Here is an 11,268-nt window from a genome sequence, read left to right on the forward strand (position 1 = left end):
CACGACGAAGTTCCTCCCGGGGAAAAGTATACTGGAGCCTCACCGACGGTGTCTTTTTTTTCTACTCTAAACTGGCCCGGGATGGCGGGATTATGCTCCGAGGCCGATGGCATACTTTCATCGAACCGTCGTCAGCACATTACGACGATCGACGCCAACAGGTCTGCACCAGTGGGCGGCGGCCGCCAGTGGAAAGCTGTCGACACCGTAATTTATGGTGACCGATCTTTTCTGATGAATTTTCAACCCGAATCACGGAAAAAAACTAACACACACCCCTGGACAAACCTCGTCGTGGTCACTCTTTTTCCCTCAACCGTCCGAGGTTCGATATGGACTGTCCACACGAAGAGAAATCCCAAACCGTTCGTATCCGTCCTTTCCCGAAGCCTTCCGGTTCTTGGGCGTCAGTGGCTCGCGTGTTTCTACCATCACCTTATTATCTTATTGTCTCGTTAAACTTTTCTCCGGATCCCAAATCTTGTCCTCCGTTGAAAGGTTGGGCTGAAAAAAAATATGCCGTTGAAAAATTGGGCCCTTTTACCTCTCTCCCTTTGGGTGTTGGAGCTGGTTACTGCCTATACGGAACGGCCATGGGCAGCAGCACCGTAGCGTACAGCACGGTGAGCATGATGGCCACCTTTTTCCCCCTCGACAGTTCGACGTGCAATCGCGACAACACTCAACACGGCAGACAATTATGAATAAAACATGGAGTTAAAAGCGACCCGGGGAAAACCGTTGGCCACGTGCGCATGGGCTTCGCCCGGCGTCACGCTTCCGTTCGGGAGAGTTGCAGGATACGATTCGCTGCCCGGGTGTGTGGGTTAGGTTGCCACAGCGCACTCTCCTACCCACCCGAGCTGAGTCACGGTTGGGTGGGAACGATCCTTTTTGTCCCTTGGCGAGTCGTTTGGTCGTAACGTTACAACACTCCTTTCTCCTCCTCCCACACCGAAAGGCCAGCACTTTCTACCACTTTAATCGAGTGATTCCCCCCTCCACCCGACGACGGCAACAACGGTGAAAAGGGTAGCGCGATTTTACAAAAAAAGAAGGGACGGGTCAGCCCGATCCGATAAGGGAAGTGTTTGATCCCGAAGCAAATTTACAGCATCATCTTGCGTTCGAAAGGAGTTTATGATGCCATCGGGGGAAGCCATTCGATGGGCAAAGTGATTATTTGTCAATGGCTATATTGGACTTGTCAGCGGTCTTCGTTGTCGTTTTGTCCGAAGGCCAAGAAGCTAGGACGAAATTAGTTATCTTTCTACCCCCTTTGCTCACCGCCTGAAGGCTGATGGAAGCATTCTTCCGTTGAGAAGCGCGGGACCGTGGGACGGTTGAACGACGAATTGGGTAAAGCCGGAAACGCGTTTCCTCGCGTCCAGGATGGAATCCAATGTTCTGTTCGGGTTCTTCGGAAAAGGTTACGTGACATCACACGGGTGTTAACCGCTGAGACGCATTCGGGGATCGTGCTGATTACTTGTCACAAAGATTAATTGATTTTCGTTGAGTTCCCCATGCTGATGCGGTTCGTAGTCTCTTACGATTCTTTCCATTTCTTGTGGTGAGCTTTCTGTATTGTGCATCGGTTTTATATCGTTTGACATTTGACAATAGTTTTTTTCTTCGACGCCCTTTTCCGAGGACAAATTTTTGTTCTATTTATCATTCAGTGAAAATCTCAGATCGGATGATGTTTCTTGTTGTAGAATAGACATTCTATAAATCTTTTTCTGAAGGATAAATTATTTCATAGTTGGTTATTCTGAATACTTGATCGCCTTACTTAATCGCTTGATTTAGAACAAAACGGTAGTCACGTGGTATTAGGTAATATTCTATTCCACGAACTTCCATGCGTTGAGCTAGCAAGAATCGATGTGTTTTTGACCGAGAAAAGTAATGTGATGTGAATCATAGATTCTTGTACCATCGACCGTCCCCTAAATGGAGCTGAGATTCTACACCCGCATCACATCTATGACACCTCTTCTCTCTGTACATCAAAAAGTAGTTCTCTTACTGTGTATTCAATGCTCCTCAACAACTTGATTGGTCAGAACCGGTCGGATCCGGAAATGGAAACATGGGCAATGACGATAGAGCTCATCAAATCGAGCTCCTCCAGCACGAAGTATCTTTCTCTTCTCATCCATAGTTCGCTGACTATTCTGCTCACCTTCGGTTCGGTTCTGCGCCGACAAGCGGATGTGATGTTATTGAAATATTAATTTCTTTCCCAAACTTTTCTTGCATGCATACGTCTTGTTTCTTGCCGTTGGCAGTCATATATATCAGCCTGTCCCATTGGAAGCAAATTCGATCGTTGTCGTTGTCGAGAATGAAGCAATAATTCATTCCGCAGTGGTTGGCTGGTGGAAGTTCCAGCGCTGCTTACTGTCGGTGCAACTGATTCTGTATTTCTGGCCATGTTCTCTCGGTTACCTTCTCCCGGGCCTTGCTACGCACGTCTTCGGACGTACGGACTGATTTGATATTCAGGCAGCGTTTCCAAATCTTCACTCACTTTTTCCTGCCCGCGTGGTGATTTGTATGTTTCTCAAGGCATGACGTTGCGATGTGTGCGTCTATGATTGGCTATCAGGAGGGGTTAATGCAAAATAGGAGGACGCTGATGGTTCAATGATTTGTGCCAAGGTACGTGAATATGACGATTGATGGAGATGGTGAATCTTTTGCGGTGGATTTCAGGCGAGCGGGAACTCAGGATGTTTCAATATTTACGAATCATCAACCATTTTCTGCGTCTCACAAATTGAAAGTTGTTTGAAAATAATATCAACCTTTGATAGGTTTATTATCACCAATGTGTTCTGTCTCATCTAAAAAATAAAATATATCGATAATAAATATATGGATTTATTTTATAAATAATAAATATATCGATTGAAAATAATGTGAACTTATATTAACTTTTACTTTGTTTATTTCCATTTTCTTTTAGGTAAGTGAGAACAGGATCATTCATTGCCTTCACATCATACACAAATTCTAGAGGCACAAGCAGAACATTGGATAAGTATGATCATTTTTGTTGAATACAGTTTCGTAATAAAATGAGTGCGTAACCAGCATTCATATTCATCGCAGTTCTTATGAACAACCTATTATACGAATATAAACTCCTATTCATTTCATTTCAATACCCACACATCTTGTGTTTCCTGTTCCGGAAGTGCTTCGAAAGTGATAGCATTATCAAATTATGCTAATAATGCCACATACGATTCAACGATGAGCATTTACATTGTTCATCGATTAAGATGCGCATCGCGTCGTGTCAAAATGATGGCCTCCAATCCCGGCCGAAACGTGGCACTCACTTTCGGCTCGAAGAGGAAGTGCTAAATATGTACCAAACAGAATGTTTTTCGATTATATTTTTGGCTGATAAAGTGTGGAGTATTTAGAATTCATGGCTCTCCCAACAAATCAGCAACAGTTCGCAAATTAGTCCAACCTTGACCAGTTGGAGCCTGGCAGTAGTTTATACATACGTTGCATTCTTGACTCAACACGACGGTACGATTAAGAATGAAGGTTTATTGTACGAGGAAAAAATTGTCACATAAAACCTCAATAAAAAAAATGGAGCTACACAACGGCCCCTAAAAAAATTATCAAATTTAAATAACTCTTTGCAGTGGAGGTTTGGTTGGTTTTGCTAAGGTTTTTTCATCAATCAAACATTGTCAAAGATAAGAGCGCAGGCCCAATTCATTTTGGGTGATGAAATATGGTTGCCGTTTAAATGTCCACATCACTAAACCAAGAGAGAAGGCACCAGGTCTGCTTGTGTGCTGGGTAAGCGTAAACACACAAGAACCATTTCCTATGCCTGAGGTGTTTCGCTCTCCGAAGAGTATTGTTTTCAAGCAAATATTTTTCTTACGAGTATGTTTTCCTTTCCGATTCATCCGGTTCCGCGCGTCGAGTTCTTTGTTCTGAACTTCTTGCGACACAGTTCTCCGCGAGTGCGGACTAAATTTAGCAATAACGTTGTTCTTGGACCATTAAATTATCGCTGACGGCACTCGAAGGCGCGCCGCACGAAATTCGTGCAGCGGACCAATTTGCACGGACGAATATCTCCAGCTATCTCGACTTCGTCGTGACTGGCTGCACAAAATTTGATTAGCAAACCGCCGGGTCGGGCCGTGTGCGCTTCGGCGACGCCAACGAAGCTTCCGATGTTTATGTCTAAGCCAGTTAAGTGTTTGCTCAACGCAGCATCCCGCGCTTCGACGAAACCGATGGCGGCGCTGAACATTATCGTTATTGTTTCGATTTTGATTAGAACCGTTTGTTTACTCAGCAATCTTCCGATTCGAGTGTGGCGCTGGAATTCTGTGCGGCCCCGGGTTCGAAGGAATGATTTAACTAACTATGTCTTCCCTGGAGAGGTGCGCAATTACTTTTACGAAAGGCGCAGTTTCCTTCGCCATTCCAATCGAATGATGACGATCACGTGTAAATCCATACAAACCACCCGCCGTCCAGTTGTACGTTTGCCCTTTTTTCCCCGGTGGAACGGAGTGTTCGCCCTGGGGAGGTCTTAAAACCCGATTGATATTTTTTTTTTTTTTTTTGTGTGACTATGAAACCTGGTCAACCTGAGGCTGACCACCTGCTGGTGTTGGTTTTGCTGATAAGCTTCTGGCTGTAAATAAATGAAAAAACACTAACGGTTCGTCATGGCTGTTGAATGTGCATTTTTCCAACGCTAGTGTGTATGCGTGTTCCGTTTCCAGTTTTTCGAATTTACGGATGTAACTTTTTTCAACGCTCATTTGGTGCTGCTGCAGCGTTTCAGAGGGCTGGATGGCGGTTGGCGGTTGGCGTCGAGAGAAGGTGACGATTTTAACGACTAACCATCATATCGATGGAGCCTCTCGAATGGCTCTCTCCCCATCACCCCACCTCACCCATGCCTGCCACCCCGAAAGAGGTGGTTGGGTTCGGCAGTAGAAATTCCTGTTTCGGTATGTTTCAGTGAATTTGCATACTAATCATCATCCGCGTACGCTGTGAGGGACCGGGCGCGGCCATTCAGGGGGCCACATTTTGCCGCCAGCCTTTTGGGACTCCCGCGACCATCGGTGGCGGCTTCTTTCTTTTCATTTTTGCGCGTTTGTGCAGTCATCGGTGCTGTGGGCTCGTTGTTTTTTTTTTTATAGTTACCCGTTTTTATTTTGTTTTAATTTTGGTATTGAATATAATCCACCCAGCGATGGTGTCGTTCAAGCGGGTTGTTGTTTAAGGGTTGTCGCCTGTCAGGTTTCGGGTTGCGCCTCCATGCCGGAAGCATTAAATCGCCACATGTTTTGCGTATATGCGTGTGCCGATGGTGGGCTACCTTCTCTTTTCTCCCTTTTAGCCCCCCAAAACACACGCAAAAGCACTATCCATCATGTGTATGTTTTCTTCTGTGCTCTCTGGAAAAAGTACCTTCGAAGCCGAATTTGAAAAATAATGCACAACAGATGGAGGGTAAACCGACGGAGGAAACCCTTAAAAAGATCATTGCAAAAAATGTCTTTCGCGAAATAGCGCCATTTTTTTTGGCTCACGTGTAAAATCCATCCAAAACTCTACACACACACACAAAGACCATGCACTGGGATGGCGATGAAGAATTTAACGTTAACCCCCTGCACTGCAACTCTCCACCCGTTCGGGGGAGCATGCAAGTAACGGAAATGAGCTGCCCCTAAGCAGAGGAAAAAATTAACTTAGTTTCACCCTTGAAACGCCGTTTAGTGACAGTTGTTGAGCAGCGAGGAGGAGGAGAAACACATAAAGAAAACGGCCGTAAATAAATACACGACGAAAAAAAATGAACGCGAAAATGCAACTCATAATCTTCCCCCTGGGTTTAGCTGGCGTCGAGTTCCGGTCGGGCGGCTACGGTGCGCCGATTGCAAACCATTAAATGTCTCCGTACCGGGGTTTGTCGAAAAGTAATTTCAAAATGGAAATATACGTGATGTTTTTGCAGGCGCGCGGACACTTTTCCAAGCCGGTGCTATAAAGGTGGATCAAGAATAGAGACGGGGTTATTGTTTATTGAACGGCTTGCGGTCGTAAACTGTGTCATTAAGTTGAGAGGAATAGTTGTTTTGTGAATAGCCAGCCACAATCTAAGAGGTACGTTTGTTGTTGCGAGAGATCAAAGACGAGTCTTCCTCTAGCCTTGGTCAACTAATTACCTGATCGAGACTCGAAAAAGATCGAAATAAACATCATAAAGCACGTTCCTGGAAGTAAGTGCGCGATTGATTAACGAGTTCGTAGGATTTCAGCACACACGGCTCATCTCCCTCACGGAGCAACGACAACAGGAAAGGAGATTAGTCACTCGAGTGTCGTTGCCGTACCGTGGAGATGCAATTTTTCATTCCCCGAACCCGTGCCAAAGCGAGTTGTCACCACGCGCTACGTTGCATTCGCTTCCATCGCTGATGATGATCATGATCGTTCGGTGATGTTTGCGTTGGTCTTCTTGGGACGATGCGGGGCTGCCTGCCGTCTCACCGACGCGAACATAGCGGAATGGCAGAGATGTTGACATTTCTCGCCGGTGACATTGCCACAAAGAGAAGCGTCGCTTCCTGCTGCTTCTCGTTTCGGTTTTCCGCGGATGAGAGGTGCAGCAGAACCAGCAGCCAGCCAACCAGCCAGCCAGTCAGCGGCAACAACCTGGTGGCAATTCAAGCGAGCCACATTAGTGCCGTCGACCGCCACAAGGTCATTAACGATGGACGTGCGATCGCGAACGAATGTGCGTGTGTGGAGGATTATGCTGCGGTCCCGGTGCCGGCTGTTGCAGCAAGACCAGCATCGGCAGCAGCAGCTGCTGCTTCTTCTGTCGCGTTGTTGTGCATTGCGTAAGCTGGTCGCGGCGGAGTCCCTTGTCCGATGGAAATAATACCCCAGCGTCGTCGAGGTTCGCGGAGTCGAAGGCAACATATGGTGCAGCAACATCAGCAGCGGGCTTGAGACCTGGACTCCACTCGAGGAAAACCACTCCGTACGCCCTCTGCCCCGCTTTCGGATGTCTAGTCTTTGCATTTTTCACTTTATCTCTTCTCTTTCTCGCTCTCGCGCTGTGGGGAAGCTCAACAATCAACAAAACGCAACGAAGAGATGAGCCGCACAGAACTTGCAAACTCCACAAGAAACCGGTACCTGACCGGGACGACCCGTCCTCCCCTGTCCGATGCTGGTTGGGGGCTGCACACTTAATCTCCATTCTGAGGTCGCCATTGACGTTTTATGGACGAAGTTGTGTGCGAAAAGTTCTTGGGCTGGGCTGGGCCGCTGTTAGCCATCGACAGGAAATCCTCCAACCACCCGGTTAAACGATGATGGCCAACGCCGTTTAGTTGAGGAAAGTTAAGATTTATCGGTCCCACCAACTTGCTCATTTGTTCCTTCCCTTCCGTAGGGAAGGAGAGAAGGAGGGATTCGTTTGCTTTTCAACCCACCGATGTGTGATTTAGTATTATCTATTTTTGAGAGCCCGTTTTATAGCACACAACGTAATACTGTTTTAGGGAAATTGATCGATTATCCTCAATGCAGGAAGTTAGTCCTTTTGGGGACCGTAAAGTCCGTAAACGCGTATGCATGGTTCACGGTTTGGAAACGGTTTAATGTTTCAACTTTTTCAATTCTGACAAATCGAGTAATAGATTTTCCTACATTTAAGGACCATCGATGTGTGAAAATCAATTCTTATCTCAAGCTTCGGCATTATTCAGAAATCTTTTAAATCCCATATGAAAAATCTGGGAATTCAATTTTTTTCTCCGCTTAACTAATGTTGTTCCTTTGAATGTTTAGAACGGTAGGTAATTTATTGCCTTAGCCAAGTGTCGAGCGATTTCGCTGATTGCTGGCCGGTTACTTTCCCACGCTCATTCGCTCGCATCCGTTCCGGTGAAAAATTGACAAATCACGCTCTGTCAGTGTCACTGAGGTTAAGATTACCGTTGAAATCGTACGTGTCGGCTCTATTGGCGTACCGTCTTAGCGAAGCACACCAGCTTCCCAACACCGGATAATCTTTGTAGAGAGCCGCCCGAAGCCCACATGCAACGTACACTGGCGATGGGGAGGAGATGACTTAGAAAATTCGTTCCATTGGGCGTCCGAGCCGCCGCCGACGACGACTTTGTATGCCAACCGACGAGTTGGTTACAGTTTTCTCACCTCGGTCTTAAAGGTGGGTTGCCCCGTTCTCTATGGCCCTACACTCCCAATCGAGGCACAAACTGTTGCCGGTTGGGCTCTAAGTGTGCTCGCAACCTTTTTCCACTATGGTATGGGTTCGCGGTGTTTACTACACCCGACCCCATCAGTTTCTCCCGGGGGTCGTTATTTTGTTCGCTACCGCACCCCCCACACCCACACACACACACTCACACACGCACGTCCCCTGTGGCTGTACCGCCTTCCTCCGGTTGCCCCTCCTCCCTTGGTCAGCTCGAATAATAAAGCCAACCATCAAAACATAATAACAACAAGATTACCACGTTAATGTACGGTTATGTGCGCGAGCGCTATATAGCTACGCTGATTAAACATAACGGTTTACGGCACCGTTTCCTGGCGGGCTCTGCACACGGGTTTGGCCACGTTCTTGGGTTCCTCGGCGGTGCGATCGCTGGCAGGGGCCGCGCACTGCCATCGGAGTGCTGGGCTAGTAAACAGGCTTGTGGAAGGGGAAAGATGAGAAAGGAGGCGGCGGCGGCGACCCCGAGGTGTAGGCTTTTCGGGCGTTCGAACGTGTCATTCGGTCGATCGCGCGCGCCAACCCCGGAAGAAAGTCCAAATCGGATATCTGAGCGGGAATTTGTCCGCCGCCGAAGCACGCAGCGTTTGATGAGTAAGCAGCTGGCGTACCAAAGGTCTATCCATTTCTTTGGAGTGATTGTATTTTTTTTTCTTTCTTTCATTCCTACGCCACGCTGCTGGAAAAGATTAAGATTTCTATTTTCTTTAATGACGCAAAGGAAATGGTTTCGCTGCCGCGGGGCAATTTTATGCGCTTGACAGCCTATATATTACTGCAGGGAAGCAGGCTTTGTGGAATAATAAACGTGCCGTTTTTGAAACGGAAGCATTCGATGGGAGCCGGGAACGCCCAAACACGCACCTGCGCCCGACGCTCCTTGTCCCCACGATAGGAGGCGATGCATCCTGGACTTGTTGAAATCCACGTTTGATAGGAGGCGGCAGAAAGAAAAAAGATAAATTCGCTGACAATCGGGTCGCCGGCGCGGTGGTGCTGTACCGTGTAATTGAAATCGATGGGACGTTCTCACCAGTTTTTAACTGCCAACTGGCATTTAAATGCTCGGTCGAATTGAGTCATCCACCACCCATCACCCCACAGTACCGCTGTGTCAGCGAGAAATTGAAATAGAACAGCGCTATCCGGACGAGCTCACCGCGAGGCAGATGATTCATCATTGCATTCCGGCGAAAAAACCGTCGGCAAGCGCGTTTCCGATTAAATTTGCCCTTCCGGAGTGCAGATTTAATTGGACCATTCCAAGTGGTGGCGGGCAGGCGGGCCGGAACGATCTGTTCATGTGGATCGTAACGAATGATTAAGTAGATGATGGTAGTTTTTGAGAGGCAAATTAGCCAACAAAAACCCCCCTCCAGTAGCAGAGATTTGACGGTTTGATTTGTTTGTCGCGCCTCAACCACATGCGGTTTTATGACACTTTTTTAACAGTTTCATTTCAGGGGACGTTTAATTTTTTCGTTCAAACTGCGGCTTGTTTTATAACAACTAATGCTGTCATCAGTGTTATTTATAGCTGTGAAAATTACACTATTTTTTGATAATGACTGAGGCATACGGTTTCATGTGGTTTTAGTTTTGTTTAATTTATTATTAAGCGTTTTGTTACCTTTAAATAAATTGTGATTAATTGAAAGAGCAATTATTCACACACGTTAAACTTACTTTTATATTGTCTTCCAGAATCTGGAATACAAGAGCCACACTTTTATGGCACACCAAATCTGCCTTGCATTGCGCAACGTTACACGGTTGACACATTTACGGCCACATGAAGAGTCCCAGACGGAAGATGTTACGCTGCCCCACTTCGCCGTGGGGCGTTCTTCTACCTTTCTTTCAAGGGCAAGACAATCCGTTACGAGCTCCCTGCGCTGCGTGGTGTCGTAAATAAAGCGTGCCCCGAGCTCTGGCCGGCCTATCTGCCCAACTCCAACTTCCTCCGGTGGTCGTGGACGGAATTTAACGTCGAAAAACCTTTGCTTATCGCCGCGAAGAGGTTTCGTTTCCTGGCTGTTGTGGGATGGATTGAGACACACGGGGCATGGGGCTGGTGTCTGGCTCATCCGCCAGCGAACTTCGCCGCGGCGAGTGTTTCGAAAGATTGTGGATGAATTTCATAAAATTTTATGTTTCAATGGCGAGGTCGGTTCCTGAAGGTTTGCTTGCGGGGCCCATTTTTCCTGCCACCGAACGAAACTCATAATCTCTAGGCTATATCTTTATTTTATTCGTGGCCGTTTGCGGGTCGGTATGTGTTCCACTTGACAATGTTACGCGCAGGAGGCCTGTGAAGGCTGATGACATTGACACGCTGGGTGTGCCGGCGCGGTCTTAAACGAAAATTTATGTTTCGTGCTCTTGTGAATGCGGCAGGCAAACGGATAGAGCAATTTTCAGTCTTTGTTTGGTCGAGCGATTTTAACGACTTTTCAAAGAAAGAGCAAGGACGGAGTTGTCGAAGAACTTCCCCACCGTTTTATGATCAAAGCTTGTGGGTGTGGGCTCTTATCTCATCAGTAATAACGTGTGAAAATGCATGCATGCACAAATTGACAAAAACGTGTTTAAAACGAAGTTAAGTAAATAACAAAAATGGAAAAATTATTCATTTTTCGATACCAAAAAGCGTGAGAACTGCGATCGGATTAAATTGTTTGGTTGTGATTGGAAAAAAAAATTCAATCGAACAATCAGCCTTAATTGATTTTCATGGACGCGATTTTGTTTACTGGTTTGATGAGCTTCGGTTAACTGGGTGAATTAACTAGATTTTTTGTCGTAAGCCAAAGAACGGGAGCAATGCTGACGTCAACAACTCATTAGCGAACTATCGAGTCAGTTGAACTTCAATGGGCAGAAATGTCAAGTATCTCCACTTGACTAAGGCCGAAAATCATCAATCTACTTCCTCTTCACGT

This window comes from Anopheles coustani, chromosome 2 (assembly GCF_943734705.1).
Source record: "Anopheles coustani chromosome 2, idAnoCousDA_361_x.2, whole genome shotgun sequence".
Classification (NCBI taxonomy): domain Eukaryota; kingdom Metazoa; phylum Arthropoda; class Insecta; order Diptera; family Culicidae; genus Anopheles; species Anopheles coustani.